Here is a 21,527-nt window from a genome sequence, read left to right on the forward strand (position 1 = left end):
CGGTTCCGGCAGTTGGGCCTGTGCGTGGGACGCAGGCCACCATGCATATATAGCACGGCTTTTCATGGTCCCGTTGCATGCGTATACCTGGACCAAGCCAATAATGCATCATGAGCTTATCTACCACTCACACTCACTCACTTCACTCGCTCACTCATGTGTGTCTCCCTCTCCCGCTCTCTGCTCTGGACCATGCAACAGCGTTGGTTCAAGTTATTGTTGCCAGTGCATGGGTTGGCCGATCGATCCATGGCCGACCGGGCAGAGCAGAGAGAGACAGAGCAGGACGCCATGCATTGCACGACACAGGGAAAAAAAAATCCATTAACTCCTCCATGACCAAGGTTTAGTTCGTGCTCATTATTAGTTTGCGCTCTGACTCGGCTGCTGTGGAGCGATGTACGCAGCGCCAAATAGTGGCTATCACGGGGTTGTGGCGGATACGACGAGGATTGTTTATCTGTTCTGCCTGCTCAGTTCTGGCGATGCAAGGTTTGTAAAGCTAGCTGGGTGCGTGAGAGCGTATATAACTACGTAGCTATATATATTCATCGTCCTGTCCGAAGGCCGAAAAATATGGTTTTTGTTGGACAAAAATACAATTGGTTAATTTTGAGTGCATGTTTTTAGTTTTGCAGCTTAAAAGATACCTGCTGCTTTTATGAGGCTGCCTAGCCATCTTTTGACATGCAAAAGATTACCCTAAATCATTGGATTTTGGGCCATTGGATTGTTCTCCGATTCATGCACTACAGTCATTCACCCTTTTTTTTCCTCGCTCGCTGGTGTCCACTCCTTGTGGGGTCCGGATTGTCTACAGTAATGTAGACAATCAGCGTTAAAAAAATATCATGAACAGTGGTGAAATACTATAGCCATAGTAATTTTTAGGACGGTAGCAAACACTGTTTATTGCTGTAGCGATAGATCTAGACCGTCCATTTTGATCCAACGGAAAAAAAAGATCCAAATTCCGGCTACTGCAGCCCTCTACGGTAGCACATCCGGATTGCTCCTTGCGACCTTGTCGACGTTGCCGCCGCCCAACATCAACTTTGAGCCCTGCACTACCTCTTGATTGGTTAAGATCCTGGTGCCCTCACCACCAACTAGGTTGTCGTCTCATCCTCTAAGCTACTCATCTCGTTCTAAAATGTAACCTCTTATAAAGTTAAGTGTAAGATTAAGAAAATAAGCATGAATGATTGGGAGAAATGTCGTAGTTGAGAAGAGCATATATATATATATATAAAATTTAAATAGAGATTAGAGAATGATTGTGATTGGTTCAAATAATAACATAGCTTAGAAAATAGCTTTACTTCAAAACGAATGGCTGTTGTCATCATACTTATTGCATTATATTATTTCACTCAATCCTAGTACAAAATCACTCCGATAGAAATCCACCTCAATCCATGTGCTTGATTTGTCCTAAAATAATTTTATTTTCACTTATCGCACATATATCAATAATAAAATTAAAAGACTAGAGTACACTCTAATTTATCAATTCTCAATGCAATTATTCTCTACTTTATCTGTTTCTAATGTATTTATTTTCTGTTTTCACATACTTCTAGTAATGATTACTTAAAATAAAATTATTTTTGGACCAGTTAGAATAGATAAAAATAATCTCGTTTTAAAACAAGTGTAGTACTATACTGCTGATGCACTGTTCGTCCACCCCAAATCTAAATATCATGGCTTTTACGGTTTAATGATTCGTACTATAATCCTATTATGGACATGTTTAGGGAGCTTAAATTTATAAGAAGTAGCAATCGAAAAGTCAGCTTTTAGTTCATTTTCTTGATTCTACAACTTCATATTCTCATAAATTGAATACTGTTTGGGAGACTTTCTAACTTCTGGACTAGACATTCTATGAGAAGTTGAAGCTATCAGAAGCTCCTCCAAACAGGTCCTATGTAGGGTAACTCGTTGCCTCAACATTTCATGTTTATGCATTGCCATCTTGTGAATGTACCGAAAACACCTGTATGTACATATGACCCATCTTTTCACATTTGTTTATATAAGTCCAAATTTGAATTTGTCAATCTTAAATTTAGAGTTAATTTTGAGGTTTTTTTACCAAAGTTTATTTTTTTAGTTTTGACTTTTAGATCACTTTGAATCATATATAAAAAATTTTATTCACAAATTATTTTTCACTTGTAAATATACTATTTGGCTTTTCACAATCACTCACTCATATGAAACATGCTACTATATAAGAATTGAGGGGGGAAAAAGGGAAATACCAGTACATGCCTGTAGTTCACTGACCAGGCCGAGACAAGGACAGACATATATAGGGCCGAGACTGGATGTACATCTACCTTAGTTCAGCCGTAGATAGGACTTGAATCTACTCCATTCTGATCTCTGGCTCCCTCCACGTACGGTCCAGCCATGGTCTTGTGAAATTAAGGTGGTGTTTAGTTGCTAAAATTTTTTGGCAAAAACATCACATCGAACATTTAACCGGATGTCGGAAGAGGTTTTCGGACACGAATAAAAAAACGAATTTCACGACTAGCCTAGAAACTGCGAGACGAATTTTTTGAGCTTAATTAATCCATCATTAACATATGTTGGTTACTGTAGCACTTATGGCTAATCATGGACTAATTAGGCTCAAAAGATTCGTCTCTAGATTTCTTCCATAATCGTGCAATTAGTTTTTTGGTTTATCTATGTTTAATGCTTTATTTAAGTGTCTAAAAATTCAATGTGATGTTTTTGGAAAAAAAATTTGCAAACTAAACAAGACCTAAATACCCGCTTGCAACAATGCGACCTGTCAGTCCACTCGTCGCCACCCGACGACGCTACGCATCAAAAATTCACAGCCTCACGCGCGGGAGTCACAGGTTATAGCCACTTTGCGGCGCGGCGCTGTACAACCCGGCAAAGCTTTTCGTCCCATTCGCGGCGGAACGGAACACACATCCAACACCACGCAGATCGAGCTAGCCGCGGACACCCGCGTTTCTGGACCCGTGTCCCACCCAAAACACCTCGTGGTCCCCCGTCGAGCGCCGCCGAGGAGCGGAGCACGTACCGCGCGCACCCATCTCACGTGCCTCTCGGTCACCCCGCACACCGGCCGCCGCCCCGCGGCAGAGGGGAAGGCAGTCAAAAATATTACCGGTGTCATCTTCGTAACATAGTATAAAAAAATTAAATTAAAATATTATTTTGATAGAGATTTTAAAAATTTCGTCGAAACGCCAAATCCTGACAAATAAGGCTGCTTCACCCCTACTGGAGACATATTTGTAAATAAATTTGTATGTGTATGTTTATATTTTTAGCAGTCTAAAGGATAAGCTTGAACAATAAACTTCAGTAAAAATCCTTAAAATTAAATATAAGTCTAAAATTAAAAGTTTAAATTTGATCCGACAAACGTTGGAAAAATACGAAAAGATATTGGTGATGAGCTCACACCCCACGATATCCGCCGGCTGCAAGGACGGGTGATGCACCGATCGGTCGCGCGAGCGGTCGGGTCGTTCCTTCCTCCCCCGGGCAAGTCGGCAACGTCCATGCAAGCAAGCGAGCAAGAACGAAGTGATTAATTAACGATGAAAAGAAAAGTGATTAATTAACGAAGAATTAGTACACGGGGAGAGCTGGTCACCAGTTTTGGATCGGCTTGGTGTTATGGAAATGCTCAATTATTGTCGGTTTCCCTCGGGCTCCAGGGTGGTGACAAGCCACCTGCCAATTAATTAGTCTTCGTGGTTTTCTCCCTTGTCCTTTTCCTCCAGTTGCACAAGCCAAAGATCTATGCTACAGTCGCAGCCTTCTGCGTTATGGTGTTCTGTTTTTTTTTTTAACCTGCACGTACTTGCCCTGAAAAATTAAATACGCACTTGCGTTGCTTCGCTATCAGACACGACTAATCATGCAATACGTCCAGGTCCAGCATTGTACGATCGATTGCTGAGACTGGTTGTACCAAGGTGCGTGCCTGCGTGGTCATTCGATTCGTGCGGTTTCATCGCAAAACTACTGCTCACTCCGTCCCAACTCCTAAGATATGAGTAATTTGGTCAATTTTAGGTAAACTAGTACTAAAATATAATTATATTTATACATCCATTTACTATCGTTTAGACGATGAACATATGTGTTAACATTACTTTCCAACCAGGGCAACAATTATGGTTGACTTTCTTTTTTTGGTTCTTCAAACATGTGTAATAATTATACACGTCTCATTTTATTCTGGTTTCTTTTTATACCAGCCTCAAATTAGTCACTTACTTTAGGATAATATTTTTTACCAAAATACTCATTTATTTTGTAACGAAGGAAGAAAGAACTAATAATTAATAAAGCTAAATTCGTGTTTCTTTCACCGTGCATGCCCGTTCGCTCGCTTGTTCTGTGTCCGTTATGATTGGCTTCAAATTGCTGTGTAGTCCCCCATGGCATTTTGTACAAAGTCCACGGCTTAGCTGCTACAGAGTGTGGCGGCCCCCCGGAGCAACGAAGAGAAGCATCTTTGCACGTGCCACCCTCATGGAAATACAGCGCGTGTACAGTACGGTACGGCATTGCTGCCACGACGACGCTGTGCACTACATACATCTATGCCAACTATCTAGACGATAGACATCACTTGGATTTATGTATCACTTTAGACCTTTCTATGCCAGGTAATCCTATAGATATATGCTGTATAGTTTTAGGGGCAATTTGTTAATTAACATTGAAAATTTCTCATACCTTCTCATGTCTCAGTGACATGTGGGATGTAGAGTAAATATACAGTGGCACCTAACCTATATGAGAACTCATGTAAACCATAACAGAATATTCATCTAAAATTACACAAAAAGAATCTCACATGTAGATAACATAATAAGAGACAGCTGTGTAAAAGATCTTATTAAAAATTCGACTTTGGTTGTGAGATATAAAGATGACAACTTTCAAACCAGAAAGCAATTAATTTTCTCGATTTGTTCAAATTTTGTCATTTTTATCTCACATATTTGGTTGAATTTGGACAAGATGTTTTACTATCTTATTTACATGTGAGATTGTTTTGTCTGATTTTAGATGACCTTTTTATCGTGTTTTACACAAATTTTCATCTAAGTTGGGGTTTCAAGTATATATTTCCCTTACATGAGAACCTCAATTCACGTGTCATTTAGGTATTCTTGAATAAAATATTTTATGAAGGACTTTTATAGGATTTGAATACTATGAGAAAATCCTATTTAGTCCTTCGTAAAAATAAAGAATTTGGGTTTTAGCATCTCATGATATTCGCTTGGCTTTGAACAATTGATCAATGTTTGTAATAAATATATATTAACATTATGGCGAACAGTTAAAGGACCTATCATCATAAAGATCACGAGGGAGTAGAAGTAATAGAAGAAGGCCAGTGATATCTACTAGCAGATGAATCGATTTATACCAACAATTAGTGGTAGTACAGGTGAGAAGGCGTTATATTTTTTTTAAAAAAATAAATATATGAGCATGGCACATTAAAATAATGAGACTTGTTAGCAACAAAACTGAGCCTTGTTTTTGTTTTTTTTCTTAAGCCAAATTTTATTTTTTTTAACCTTAAGTTTGGGGCATTGTTAAGGTATCTTCCAGTAGGAAAGGTAATAGTGTAGTAAAATTTAAATCAAATCATATATTTTTATAAGTATATTAAAAAAATTTATTTGAAACTTCAATTAGATATATTCAGCAATTCATATATTTTAATAAGAAATATTATATATAAATTTATTATAATGTTATATATTTTAGTTTAAATTTTAAACATATAAAATTTCTACTATACTACTATGAGCATAGTATAAGAAAAACAGATCCGTTGGATCGCATGTAACGGACGAGTTATGAAAGGGTACCTTAAATAAATTCTAAGTTTGGAATTGATTTTATGATATTTTTTCATCATAGATTATTTTTTAAAATTTTTTGATGGCTAAGATCACATATGCAAAAGTTTTTTATAAATTATTATTTATTTATTTTTTATTGAAAATGCCAAAGATCAACCCTAAGGAAGATAGAGATGAACGGAGAAATGGCATGGACGAACAGTAGTGGCATGGCCATCAAGTCATGGTAGGTATAAAACGAGTCTCTTGCAGAGATTAAAGATAGGCTAAGAGTGGCTAGAGTAGGCATCGGCGGCACCACCAGCATGGGTGCAACGACGACATCGCGATAGCTGGAAGCCTGGAACGAACTTTGACGAACGAAGTAAACTAGTATATTGCAACTAGGACAAAAAAAAATTTGAAAATGCTAAAATTTCCCTGTGCAAAGAGCTACGAATGTACTTAATATACCATTATGAATCGATAGCTCAGACTGTTTAGACTTTAGAGACCACGGTAAGGTCACCCAAAGCATATATAGACAGCATCATCAACTGTTTACATCTCCTTTCACAAAAAAAGGGGGAAGAAAACAATACCGAAACGGCCATTTTCCGATAGTTTGCGTTGGGCCGCATGGTAGCTAGAAATGCAGCCTAGCACACACTGCTATGCATAACATGCATGAAAGATTTTTTTTATTTATATATTTTTCATTAAAAATTAATGAAAATAGTTTTTTGTTTTAAAAATTGAAATGAAATAAATAAAGTAAAAAGATAAGATAAGTTGAAGATAGAAGAATATAGATTCCAAATAAAGAAATGAAAACGCCAAAGTAGAGCCCAATGTATTTAGTACACAATATATATAAAACAACTACTCCACTAGCTAAGAGATATAACTGACATGACAACCGCTGGCACTCAGTCGTGAGTGTTTAAGAGGGAAGGGGAGCCTTAACGTCGTCCTGTTGTGTGTTTTATTCACTCCTGGGGGTCGTTTACAAAATCACTCGCTCCTCTCTCTGTCGCTTATGAGCCAAGATATTTGTCAGACGACGCCTGCTTCGGTTAAATTGCCTACTAACGCCCCGTTCGGTATGAAAGCAGAAGGGGGTTAGTTATCCGACGCGAAAAACGTATCAGTAGATTAGTACATGATTAATTAATTATTAATTATTAAAAAATATAAAATAGATTAATATGATTTTTTAAAACAAATTTTCTATAGAAAATTTTCGCAAAAGATACAGCGTCTAGCACCTCAGAAAACGTGCGCGCGAAAAAATGGTTAGATAACTTACCTGGGGTGGCGAAACACGGCCTAAGTGAATGCTAAAGGGGTGCCTGTAAATGTGGCAAGCACAGTGGGTTGTCCGTCCAACAGACGCTACGAGCATTTGATACATTATATATATCGTTCAACTAGTGGGTTTTATATATATATTTCTCACTAGCTGAGCTTTGGCGTCTAGTTTTATATTCTTTTAAAAAGTATATATTTTTAAATTTTTAGTAAAAATATATAAATGATAAACATATCTAAGAGTAACATGTGTGTTTGCTTAGCCCCTAGACCGGAGATTCCATGGTCCCGTTTCTAAGGGACATGCATATATGGACAGGGTTACAACCACTGCTACAGTGCTACACACTAATTATGTTTCACTTGGACCAGGAAATACATTAGAGCCACCATGCAACCATGTAGATAGACACGCAGTACACTACGTCTTAATTCCTGAGGAGTGAGGACCGTGGTTTGGTCTGAGCTCTCGCTATTGGTTTGCACTCCATGCAATCGTGGAGTTCCCAGCTTCGGCTCAACACATATACTACGTATTTCATACGCTGTGTTTGAGATAGCCGAAACATTTATGACGGAAGAGTCCTTTTTTTATATATAACTGTTTAAGCTCTATTTGGTTTAGAGAAAATTCAACTAATAGAAATAGTAAAAGTAGAGAAATGAGAATACCCATATAGAAAAGTAGAATTTTCTTTGGTTTTCCCATACTTCATTTAATTAATCCTTGGGGATATAATCATTTTTCCCCTCCATACCGAATAGATCTTAATGGTTTAGGATTAAAATTATATATAATTTAAAAAATAATTTAGCAGATCGAGAAACGTGTTCGCCTCATCTAAGAAAAGAGCCAGGGGAACATAGCTTAGACTTACATTCCCTTCGGCCATGAATATTTTACATTTGTTCTTAGAAAAAACGCGATCAACCTTTTAAAACATTGATCATCAATTTTTTGCTAGATTATCTGTACTACTATAAACATTGCTTGAATCTGCCACCACCACCAACTCCTTGTTTTTTTATCTATACTCTATTTTTAAAAGAAAAAATAATGATAGATTACCTATATTAACCGTTCCCACTAACTCTACTTATTGTGAGAAGAAAAGAACCGTGAGATTAATAGACTCATATGTTAATAACAAATGTATGTAACAATTATAATATAACATATACAAAAAATAATGTTAATAACATGTTATGATATTTTTTAAAATTAAATCCCGTTACAACGCACAGACAATATGCTAGTGCTTATAAAATATAGCAAATTTATGATACAATGGTACCTTTAAGAAAAATCTATTTATGTAATTTTATGAATGTTATTTTCAAAGCTAAATATTTGAAAAATTACTGATGATCAAACTTTTAAAAATTTGACCAAAATATTTAATTATGACCAAACAGAGCAGTGTATACCATGATATCGATTAACGGAGATCCTATGTAAAATGTAAATGAGGGATCGAGCCAAATATGCAAAGACAGACAATGTGTTTTTGCAAGAGGCAGCATGAGAGTAAAACGTACATGGTACAAAAAAGACAACGGCTGGCGAGAGGGAAGATACGTAGGGATGGCACGCGTCGGCCTGGAAATAACCCGTGTAGCCTATTGTTTAAATAAATAAACTAAAGCTATTGTTTAAATAAATAAACTAATTTTTATTTTTTTAATCTGATGATTATAAATGACAGGCATATCATTCCCCTTATCATTTGCACAAAAGGCAACGAGAACATGTCCAACCAATCGAACCGGCTAAACCAAGCGACGTGAAACCGGTCATTACGTTTCGGCGTGAATCCATCATAATCAGTCCTACTTAAGAATGATGGGATAATGTTGATGATAACAATATATCATTGGTTGACATGTTAAACAATACTACCTCCGTCTTATAATAACTTTATTTTTTGATTTCTGTGTAACCATTCGTCTTATTTATAAAAAAATGTATAAAGCTTTAAAAAATTAGTCACGCATAAAGCACTATTCATGTTTTACCATCCGGTAACAATAAAAATATTAATCATAAAAAATTTTTAAATAAGACGAATAGTCAAAATATTATATAAAAACTAAAAATAAATTTAATATGAGATAGAGGTAGTACTATTTTTTTTTAATTAACTCCCAGCACTAGTCTCCGAGATCACTCAATCGAGAAACAAACAGCTTCGGGTGGAACGCGTTTGCCTTACAAAAAACTAGCTAGGGGATGTAGTATAGTGCTAGGCTAGCAAATTGAAATCCCGGCATTCATGTATCATACACATGTACGGAGTAATTCGCGCTGACACTACTCCTTGTTGCAACCGCGGTGCTCGCCGATGGTCCCCGTCCCAACCTCCTCTCCCGGAGTCTGGATCCGCAGGCCGCAGCGGACAAACCACGCGCATAAACATAAACGCAGGCGTCGCGACGCCGTAGCCGGACAATCTCAGGCGACGACGACGAAAGCGGCCGGGCACGCCGTCGTGTCCGCATCCCACGCATTCCAAACCCGGTGGTCCGCGCGTGCGCCTTCCTCCCATCGTAGGTGGTCAGGTCAGCCCACCCGCGGCGTACGTAATCATTTCGTCTAAAAATAATTTATTTTTTAAGTTTTCAATATATAATATTTGTTTTTATTTAAAATATTTTTACGATTAATAGAGACGGTGACAAAAATATATTTTAATATTTTTTTAATAGAGACGGTTAAAAAAAATATACTGTACTTTTTAGTCCGGAGAGAACACCTACGAAAAGGCGCGCCACGCCAACGCCACCGCCGAGACACGTGCCGCGCGCCACGCCCCGAGACCCAGATCCCCGCGGCTTGAGCAGTAAAATACGCCGCCTTTTACGTGCGTGCAGCGCGACCGCGACCACCGTGCGGTGCGGGGACAGAAAAAATAAACTGCGCTTTGGACGCAGCGTACGCGCCAGCAACCGGACGGAGCCCACCGCCCTTGGGTCGGGGACGCGGCGTACGCGTCATGATTAAAAATGTTACTCGCCTGGTTAATTAGCGTCATGACCAATAATAAAAAAGGCGTTTTTTTTTTTTGGATCGGCGTTCTGGAAATGCTCGATGATTGTCTGCTTGCTTCTTTGCTTCCAGGGCTCCAGATTGCCTGCCTGCCGCTGATCCGTCGCCTTCTGTGTTTTTAATCCCCTGGTTACTGCGTCATTTTCGTCCTGTGGCGCAAGCAAAGCAAGCAGCAAAGCTAAGGGAAGGCTGCAGTAGTGCTGTGGTGCATTGCCGCGTTTTGCCTTCCATGCACGTGGTACACTTAAATTAAGCGTTGTTCCATCGTCTTGAGGTGTATTGTAACAGCATGGATTTTGGGCAAGTGGGTGTCTCATTCCTCTCATCGTCGTCACTCTAGCTCGGACCAGTACACTATACCACCCGCACAAGTATCCTGTAATAATAAAACTACAAAATTCGGTGAATAAATTAAAAATACAAGAGTCGGGGAAGGACATGCATTCCATTGTTTTTCCTTGCCGCGTGGCTGCTCCTCTTTTCTCATTTAAAATCCGAAAGACAAGACTGGTCCTGCTCTATTCTAATGTTAGACCGTGGGACTATTTTTTTCATTTAGCTTTGCATTTATAAGCAAAAATTAAATTTTAAAATTTTAATTTAGAGTTGATTTTAGGGTTTTTATTGTAGTTTATTTTTCAGTCTTAACTTTTAGGTTGATAAGAATACGAATATAAAAATTATATTTATAAATACGTCATTTGACTTTTTTCTCAATAAGCCACCCAATAATCAACTGTTGGTGACGGAGTGCCCACGAATAGCATTGTTGAGCCAGTACAACTTACTACAAAAATTTAGGCATCCTTTGAAACAAAGTATTTGTGTAGAAAATTTTCCTATATGACACATTGAACCAAAAGATTGGCACTTCCAACATCCCATGAAATTCTTCCGTAGTGACACAATGCGTCTAGATGTTGGAGAAAATTTAGTAAGAGCTCAAACCATCTAGAAATTTCCTGTTGAGTTTGTCTCTCTGTTTATTTTCTTTGTCTTAAAATATAAATATTTATAAATTGTTTAGCAGTAAGGTTAAAAAAATCATGATAATCCTTAATAAATAAGAATACATAGAGGTGAAAGAGCAGTGAAAATAAAATGAGATGAATTTTGAATGAAAAGTGATCGATAAGAATACTATACCTAGTGAGATAAATACTTATATTTTAGTATAAAATTTAAATCTTTAAAAATGTTTAGATTTTGAAACTGGTTTTCAGTGATCTATTTAAATGGTCATTTCTACTCTTTATAACTCTACGTTCTTTTAGGGCATTGGTACGGTACCTTTGGTAGGAAGAATAGTAATATAGTAAAATTTAAATCTAACAATATATTTTCATAAATATATTAGGTATTTTATTTGAAACTTTGATAAAATATACTGAGTACTTTATCTATTTTAATATGAAATATTATACATAAATTTATTATAATGTTATATATTTTAGTTCTAATTTTATCCCTATAAAATTTTTAATATACTACAATCAGCGTGTTATAAGAAAATCAAATCCTTTAAGTAATGGACGGCTCGAAAGGTACCTTAAAAAACTCTTCTTTATATATATTTACTGAAAATCTTCTATTCCTATATTTATGCATCCATGCGTTTCAAATGAGCCGTACTCTAGTGGAGTATTAGTAGTATTCTACTACTCACTGTTGTTACAAGTACTGTACGTTTACCGTGGAGTACATTTCGTACAAAGGACAAGTGGCAGGAACCGCAGGAAACAATCAATTGCCAATCCGAGTCGTCCCAGCCTCCGAGGACAAAGAAAAAAGCATCGATGATTATTTTAGGAGTCGTTTAGATGGAGCTAAATTTTTTTAGCCCCATGTCACATCAGATATTTGAACACTAATTTAAAGTATTAAACATAGACTAATAAAAAAATTAATTTCATAAATGAGAGCTAATTGGCGAGACGAATTTTTTGAGTCTAATTAATTCATAATTAGCAAATGTTTATTGTAGCATCACATAGACTAATCATAAATTAATTAGGCTCGTTAGATTCGTCTCGCGAATTAGTCCAAGATTATGGATGGGTTTTATAAATAGTATATTTACTATTTATAATAAGTGTTTAAATATCCAATGTAACTAGGGGCTAAACTTTAGTCCCTAGAAACAAACGCCCCCTTAGAGCATCCTCAACAGCTCATCTAAATTTGGTCATCTATATCTTTTTCATTTGGATAATCGTCTAAAACGCTTTCATCCTTCATATCCCTTTGTACTCCAACAGATCATCTATATATGGTATCCTCTATATCTATTTGGAGGATTGGAGAGAGAATTTCTAAATATAAAGTTTCCCTCTTCTAATATGGATGACATCTAAAAATAAATGATGGGATAGATATTCTGTTGGAGGTCAACTTTTATCCTTCATCCTCTATTTCTAGAACGGAGGATGGGATATATAAGCTGTTAGGGATGCTTTTAGCCAGTTTTGTAAAAATGTCCCCGTATAAACACGCACAAACAAACAAAAACAAATTGGCTTGTGCCTTAACCACCGTGCCACACGGAAGCCAAGTCCTCCTCGAATTCAGCCGTCGGAATCTCGTCCCCGTCCGGCACCCGGCACCAGCGGCACGATCCGCGACCCGCGCCAGCGGCAACCCAACCCCACGCCGAGGCCGAGCCGAGTGACGCCGTCGGACGGCGACGGGGCAGTTATGGCGGGAGCGGGAGCGGGACGTGAGGAGAGGTGACAACTCCCTTGCCGGCGTTAACGGTTGCCCGAAGCGTGGCCCCAACTATATGTTGCTCGTTCAAACCGAGAGGACAGACACAAGCGCGCCCACGTAGCGGGGCACTATTTACGTCAACGCCACTCGCCGTCGCCCGCTTGGGTTGCGTCCCTGGGCGGGAACTGGAAGTGGGTGGAGGAGCGGATTTTAATCAGGGGGGAGAGTCCTCCTCATGCGTGTACAGTGTCCGCACGCTAGGCAGTCAGGGCTCAGTTCACAACCACAGTTTTAATTTTGCAGGGTTCGCTGTTTTGGCAGAATATTCTTGCTCGCTCCGGTGCTGCTCGGTTTTAAAATATAAGTACTATAGATTTAAAATTTGTTTCACGGTTTTAATTCTTGCAGTCAGGGCTCAGTTCACAACCACAGTTTTTAAAATAAGATCATTTTTCATTTTTCCATGTCCAACGTTTGACCATTCGTCTTATTTGAAAAATTTATATAAAAACTTAAAAAAATTAGTCACGCACCAAGTACTATTCTTGTTTTATCATCTATTAAGAACAAAAATATTAATCGCAATTTTTTTAAATAAGACGAATGGTTAAACGTTGGACACGGAAAAACGAAAAATAATCTTATTTCGGGACGGAGGTAGGACATATTGATTTTTATGATTTCAATTATGATTCCGAAGCTAATAAGGTGATTATAAAAGGAATCTAATTACTTAAAAATTTAAAAATTGATTCTTGAGCGACTAAAATAAAATCTTTTAATATTATAATAATTTATAATATTGCTTATATCATTAAATATCTATCACATAAATCAGATAATCTATTATCCATCATTCTTAGTAAACAAAAGAACACAGCTGCAGTACTTAGTGCTGCTCCACATACTGTAGACTATTATATATGGTCATATGGGCCGCCCGGCACAACACGGCACGGGCACGTTAGGGCACGGCACGCTAAGGCACGGACACGATAGGCACGACAAGCCAGCCCTGCTGTGCCTTCTCACATGTCGTGCTTAGCAGCAAGCCCAAGCATGGCACAGAAGTGGTTTTAGTGTGCCGTGCCAACACGTTTGGCCCGACCGTGCCGTGCCAGCCCAGCTACAGACATCTCAAATCACAATTTCATAATTTCATTCACAGACTAAGCAAAATTCAGACAATCACAGAAATCATAGAATCCTGAATTCAGACTCAATTTCTCAAACCAGAAACCAACAAATACTTCAGCAATCAATCAAAAATTCAAAATAACCAGTCTCAACTAAATAACAAAATTATCACTTATCACTTATCAAGCACATGCACTCAGGTAGTCAAACTCACAATTCACAGTCGACGTCGTCCTCGTCGTCCCCCCGTTCCCCCCAACAACCTTAGCTCATCGTTGATGGTCATCGGGTCACCACCATCCGACATGTCGAGGTCGGCGGTCGGCCCTCCGGTTCCTCGACGGCGCGCGCCGCACTCGCCAGGCACTCCAAGGAGCACCGGCCAACAACCTAGAAGAAATTAGGAAATTAGGGTTAGGGTTAGGGTTAGGAGGCCGAGACCCGAGAGCAGCGAGAAGGGGAGAGGGAGAGCTCACCTGCGTTGCTGCTAGACGACGGCGGCGACGGGAAGAAAAACTAAGAAAGCCGAGGAGAGGCGAGATTGCGAGAGCCGAGAGGAGAGGAGACGGCAAGGCGGGCAAGCAAATGCGAGGTGCCCGGGCGAGGGTTAGGGTTGCCGATTCGGCGCCCCCTTTTATACGGCAGCGGATGGCCTCTCCCCCACTCCAACGGGCCGATCCAACGGGCCTCCTCCCCTCCCATGCCAGCTGCCAGCCCATCCAACCGTTAAATCGGGCCATATCAGGCCGTCGGCATTAACGGGGGCCGTGTTCGTGCTGGCCCAATGTGCTGGGGTTACGGCCCAAGCACGACATACTCACTCGGGTCGGGCTGGCACGGGCACAAATTGTATTGGGCCGGGCCGTGTTCGAGCCGTGCTTTACTGGGCCATGCCCGTGCTTTCAATAAGGCCCGGCCCATATGGTCATCTATATAGACTATAGACTATATGTATACGCTGCATGCCCGTCCAAACTCCAGAGTGATGTGCTACAAGCATATCGAATTCAAAGTTTATGGTAATTTCAAAAGTGTCAGGGAACTTCCGCGACTACACTGGCCAGCAACATACAGGAGTTGCGGTTTGTTTTTCTCCTCCTCGTTTCAATTTGATGTTCGGAGCCAGCATGCACGTACACGCGCGTAACGCTGCGCGCGGGCCGGGTTGCAGAGACTCGGGCGGCAATGATGGCATCCCTGTGGCACTTCACTTGGGGCATTGCAGTGCAGGCAGCCCAGGGCGGTGTGTGTGCGGTGTGCCCAACCAGAGATGGTCACCACCCCCGGCATGCATGCATGTACAGCAGCAGTGCATGCCGACTGGCGACTACTGTATGCTGTGTGATCAGGCCGGCTGGCTGCTCGTCGTCGTAATCGTCGTCAGCCGAAAAGGAGATCACGCCACGGATATGAAAACAGAGGGGCAAGGGCTTCAGCCACGCAGGGGTGCAGCCGTGCAGGTGCCTTTTGTGGCAGGAGGAGGCCTTTGATTGATGTGCTTGTCTCTTGCACCTTCCTCGTCCTCTCCGTAAAACTGACGTTTGTTTTAGTTGGGAAATGAAAATTTTGAGGTGTCACATCAGACGTTTTGATCGGACATCGGAAAGGGTTTTTAGGTACGAATGAAAGACGAATTTTACGGCTCGTCTAGAAACCGCGAGACGAATCTTTTGAGCCTAATTAATCTGTCATTAGCGTATGTTGGTTACTGTAGCACTTATGGCTAATCATAGACTAATTAGGCTCAAAAGATTCTTCTCACGATTTCTTACATAACTGTGCAATTAGTTTTTCGTTTTATCTATGTTTAATGCTCTATTTAAATGTTCAAAGATTCGATGTGATGTTTTTACGGGAAAATTTTTAGAAACTAAACAAGGCCTGAATCAATGCCAACGTAAATAAAAATAACTTATAAACAAAATTTTTATATACATATTTTTAATGATATAAAAGTAAAGAATAAAAATAAATTATAAAAATAAACATTAAAATCAACTTTAGACTTAAAATTAAAAAGTTAAGTTAGGACTTATAAGCGTATCTAGAAGCGAAAAAGAGAAGTGCGACTCTCTCGGACAGCTCTATCTAGCTCTAGCTCGCGCTCGCTAGCCATGCAGGCTTGCTTTTGTCGCTGTCGCGTCTCCTACGTTTGGTCTTGATGGATGCATAGTGGCATGCGGCGATGCCTTCGGACATGAACCTGCAGGGATTGTTTTGGATTGGTCTGGAATGGTAAGATGCGTATCAGGTCTGTCCGCGCGTGTCATGTCTGCCCGCTAGCTCATTGCCGCTGATTCCTCGTGTAGGATTTCTCCTGTAAACAGGGGTGGATCCAGATTAGGAATTTAGGGGAGGGGGCTAATTGCCTTCTTCCTCCTTAAGCTCCTCTACCCTTCATATTTTTTTTATTTTTTCTCCTTCTCCCTCGTATTTTTCATAGGGATACAACGAGTAGGGGGGCTTGAGCCCCCCAGTACCCACGCTGTATCCGTCCCTGCCTGTAAAGGAAAATCCTAAGTACAAAACGAGCGAAGGCTTAAGTGGTCGTTCATGTGAGTTGAATTTGTGCTAATTGAATATCAGCCACTTTTTTATGGCTTAAATTTTTATGGAATTCCTTCGGAATTGGTTATTTTTATTACATTAATAGTCCAAACCTTAACAAAATAATACGTGGAATGGTCTCACATAGAGCAGCACCTCAAGTGATGTTAGTGTTAGAGAAGAGACCATGGAGAAAGCTTAATTACAAAAAGCTCCATGATCCTCACCTCTCATCTCTCTAATCTCCTAAACCCATGATCCCTAATTGATCATCATAATTGTGGGCCTCACTTGTATCTACATCTTCCATCGTTTATTCAGCACTCACTCCCATATCATACCCATAGCATTTGGGTAAGATATATGTAAATAATAATTACCCAATGTAATTTTGGATAAGCGGAGAGTATTACCACTTTTTATACATATTTAGTATGTATATACTAGGATCTAAAAATTTTAAACTCATATTCACACTATAAAAAATTTATTAAATTTCACTCAAATTTAGTGGGATGCTTTATTATTTGTAAGAGTGACTTTGTGTGGATTTTTGTCCATTTATATATGTGGGACCCACGTATATATCTATTCTTACCTATTGGGTTACCATACTCTCTGTAAACTTAATTAATTAATAAGAAAATGGACTTATAGCCCGCAACCAAAGTTAGAGCAGATACAATAGCAGACTATAAGCCAAGCCAATTATAAATATATTTTAAGTAGATAAGAACGGAGAAAAAATAGCAGCGCGCTGTAGATTTGTAACCAGCTGTAGCACGGACTCTAAGACACATGTGTGCATGACAGGTGTGACCAGATATTAATAGTATAATATATGTTTATAGGCAACTGTTTTATGAATTGACTATTGAGTTGACTATAGATAAATTGGAACCAACACTAGGCTATACTATTGAACTTGCTCTAAGATATACATAAACTTGATCCTCATTGCTAATTGGTTTGGTGCTGACCTGGGAACACTTGCGAGCTGACTTTTCCTTCTTGCTAAAGGTCATCTTTATACCAAAAAAAAACTAGTCAATGACGTGCGTGCACCCTCCCTTATAAACTAGGGCTGCATTCGATTGAGGAGTAGATAAGTTAAATTACTCGGCACGGAAAACATACTAATAGATTATTAGTACATGATTAATTAATTATTAATTATTAAAAAATATAAAATAAATTAATATGACTTTTTAAAACAACTTTCATATAGAAATTTTTTTGCAAGAAATCACCGTTTAGCAGTTCGGGAAGCGTTCGCGCAGAAAAAGATGGTGTTAAGTTATCTTAACTGGGGTACCAAACGCGACCTAGCTCTCCCAAGAACTTTAGTGTCAAGTTTTTGTCTTTTTAAATATTTTAAGGGGTCTTGCAAATTAAGTTTTCTAAAAGCACTAAAATGCTGAATCTTGCTGTACTTGGAGCAGAAATAGTTTTTGACAGAAAATGCTTTTTTCTGCTAATTGCATGGAGCAGAAATAATTTTTGAGATTGTTCTGTTTGTGACAGAAGAACGTATGCTTGTTTACAATACTAGAGTCTATATATAAAAGCAGAAAACACGGTTGGTAAGTTATTGCTAGAGCAACGATTTTTTTTTTCTGTTGCAATCCAAAGAAGCAGCCAACAATGAATTTTTTCTGTTTTTCATTCCGGAGAAGCAGCCAGCAGCGATCTTTTCTGTTTTTCAAATCCGGAGAAACATCAACGAACTGAAACACGATTTGCTATCTATCCGGAAGCACACTAACGATATTGGATCAAAGAATATTACAAACAAAAATCCAAACCCATTAATGGAGGGGAGTATGGTAGTGGTATTATATATATATATATATATGTATATATATATATATATATAAATCAGATGAATGATTAAACATATAACTAAAAGTTATCAACATCAAATAAAAAACAGAAAAAATATTAAACTTGATCTTAGATACCATTACCATGATGCTTGCTTTTAAGAGACCTTTTGTCCCCTTTCCCCTGCATCTGGTGGTATATACAACAAACAGAAACAGATAAGGAATTTTACCATCCATGATTAACCGGTGCATGTACCAACGACGTATCGGGACACAATAAATTTGCTGGCATCGTACCACTTGCCCGGGGGACACATCTGCGTCGTACTTATACATAGGACACTCAGAGCTCATCATATTTTGGTATGTACATCATTGGATCTTTGGCAGGACGTACAGCGCCAGTTAAGCTGGCTGGCTGCTCGTTACCATCGCCGTCGTCGATCCAACCGTGCATGTCACGCGCGGTACATGACACTTTATCATCCGTAGTTAGATTGTGCACCATCAGTGTGGCACTGTACAGTTCTGAAACTAAAAAAGAAATTTTAGGGGTGATTGTTCGTTTTTTTAAGAATTTACAAACGAAATATATTATGTGAATAAAATATTTTTGTTCTTACTATATGATAAAACATAAATAATACTTTATGCGTGACTAAATTTTTTAAATTTTTATACAATTTTTTCAAATAAGACGAATGGTCAAACGTTGGACACGGAAAAACGAAAAATGATCTTATTTCGAGATGGAGGTAGTAGTAGTGACTTCAACGTCAAGACTGAAGAATAAATAATGATGAAAAAAATCTTACAATCAACACCAAAATTAAGGTTCAAAGCAGCGGTACGGTTCTGAAAATAAAAGGATGGTAAGCTCTGGGTTTGTCTAGACAAAAATGGGCTTCAAGTGTAGATTAGATCCTAACCCCCTGTAGTTAATTAGTACTAGTAATTTTTAAGATAGCAAAATCCATGTACAGGTATACTGTAGGTAGGTGCGTACTGCTCATGTTTATTTACGCGATGTTATGATTTCCATGTTAGCTGAACTGCTGCAAGTATATTGCTACTGTAGTTAAGTTTATTATTGGCATATGGATGGCAGAGATACGTCTCTTGCGTGCATTGGCGGAGTTCTTGTAATTTATTGGCGTACGGGTGTACTGGTACTCCTAGATAGGGAATCTTCAGTAAAATGGTTTGGCGAATGATTGGCAATTGTTCGTCTGTGAAATGGTCGTACGTGTGCGGGGTTCAGCGAGGACATCACACAGTAGTAGTATTTCAAATAGTAGTATTTCAAATCGTAGATTGGAGAAACCATGGGCGGATTGGCACTGGCATTGGGACAAAGAACGTTAGGAATAGGAACGTCATGAAAATAATTATAATGTTTTATTGGCAGAATAATATGGTGGTAGTTTAGGAATGATCTGATAGTACATTTGTACTGTATAAGCTCCTGGTATGGAGTATGGACCAATAAGACAATATTTTAAAACAAGATTCGTCAGTTGATAACATTTTCCCATAGTTCCTTCGATACTAATTTAAATGCTTTAAACAACCGTTCAATCTATATCTTCTTTACTCAAATGGCCATATGCAAATTGAGGTTTTCTCCTATGGTGTACCTCTTAATATTTAAAAGCTGAAAAATTAAATCGGTTGAACTAATCAAAGTAAAATGATATGATTGATAGCGTCAATACCTTTTGTTCTTCGAGAGGTACGGAGTGGTATACGCTCTGCTCCTTCGGTTTTAAAATATAGCTACTTAGGCTCCTACGGATTAAGAGTGACATGAGAAATTATTATCTATGCTACTGTAAATATTGCTAGTGGTGGTCACCACCATCAAGTTCTTGTTTTTTTAATCTATACGTTATTTTTAAAAGAAAAATAATTGTGGATTTCATATATTAACCGTTCCCACTAACTCAACTTATTGTGAGAAGAAAAGAACCGTAAGATTAATAGCTCATATGTCAATAACAAATATATGTAACAATTAAAATAACACATAAAAAATAATGTTAATAACATATTATGATATTTTTTAAATCACATTAAAACACACGTGCAATATGCCAGTGATTGACTAACATGAGGAAGTACATAAAAAAATTCAATAGAGGAAAGATATGACTGGTTGACATGAGTAGCTAGCATAAGAAGTTGTATGATGACACAAATTTGAATAATATAAACAGATATATTTTGAGACAAACGAAGTATTTATCAAGGGTACATAGTTTTAAGGATCATCATCTAAAACATCAAATCTAGAATCCACATCCACTCCCTTAATCCCCAACATCATACCAAAAACATACAAGGTAAAGTATCCCCTAGTCCATTGATCTAGATCAAAACACTAACACCCTTATCCACCACAAATCAAGAACAACACAAACTAAACAGATCAAAAGAATATACAATAGATGGAGAAGTTCGCCTACCATAGGATTGGCAACGAGGCATGGTTAGTCAAGAATAACCTCGACCCCGGCAGATCCCAACCTTGACAAGGGCCATGCTGGTGAACGGTGCGGCGATGGGCGTGGAACCGAGGGCGATGGTGGAGGTCAGTGCATCATGGCACAAAGGCAGTAACGACGGCCGACGGGCGATGAGGAGCAAAGATAATTTTGGGTTTTAACCGTTCACCCCCTTATAAGTGACTATTAAAGAAACAAGGTAATGTTGTTTTTTTTAAATAAATAGTCACTTGTAAGAGGTTATAGGTGTTGGTTTTGAATTTAAACCCACGTGAGAGCTGAACAACGGAAAATGTTCCAATGTATCTAAGTTTTTGGAACACGAGCTTCTTTATAATCTCAGTTAGTATAATAAGTTTCATCTATATCTATAAGGGGTGATTGTTTGGTTTTTTGGTACGACATATTTGTAATGAAAAATAAATTATAAATGAATATATATATATATATTGATCTAAAAGTCAAAACTAAAAAAATAAAATATGATAAAATTCATCTCCAAATGTAAGGTTGAAAATTTAAATTTTGACTTATAAGCATTAGCATATGTAAAAAAATGGGGGTGATAACTATT

This window comes from Oryza brachyantha, chromosome 1, assembly GCF_000231095.2.
Source record: "Oryza brachyantha chromosome 1, ObraRS2, whole genome shotgun sequence".
In the NCBI taxonomy this organism is placed as follows: Eukaryota; Viridiplantae; Streptophyta; class Magnoliopsida; order Poales; family Poaceae; genus Oryza; species Oryza brachyantha.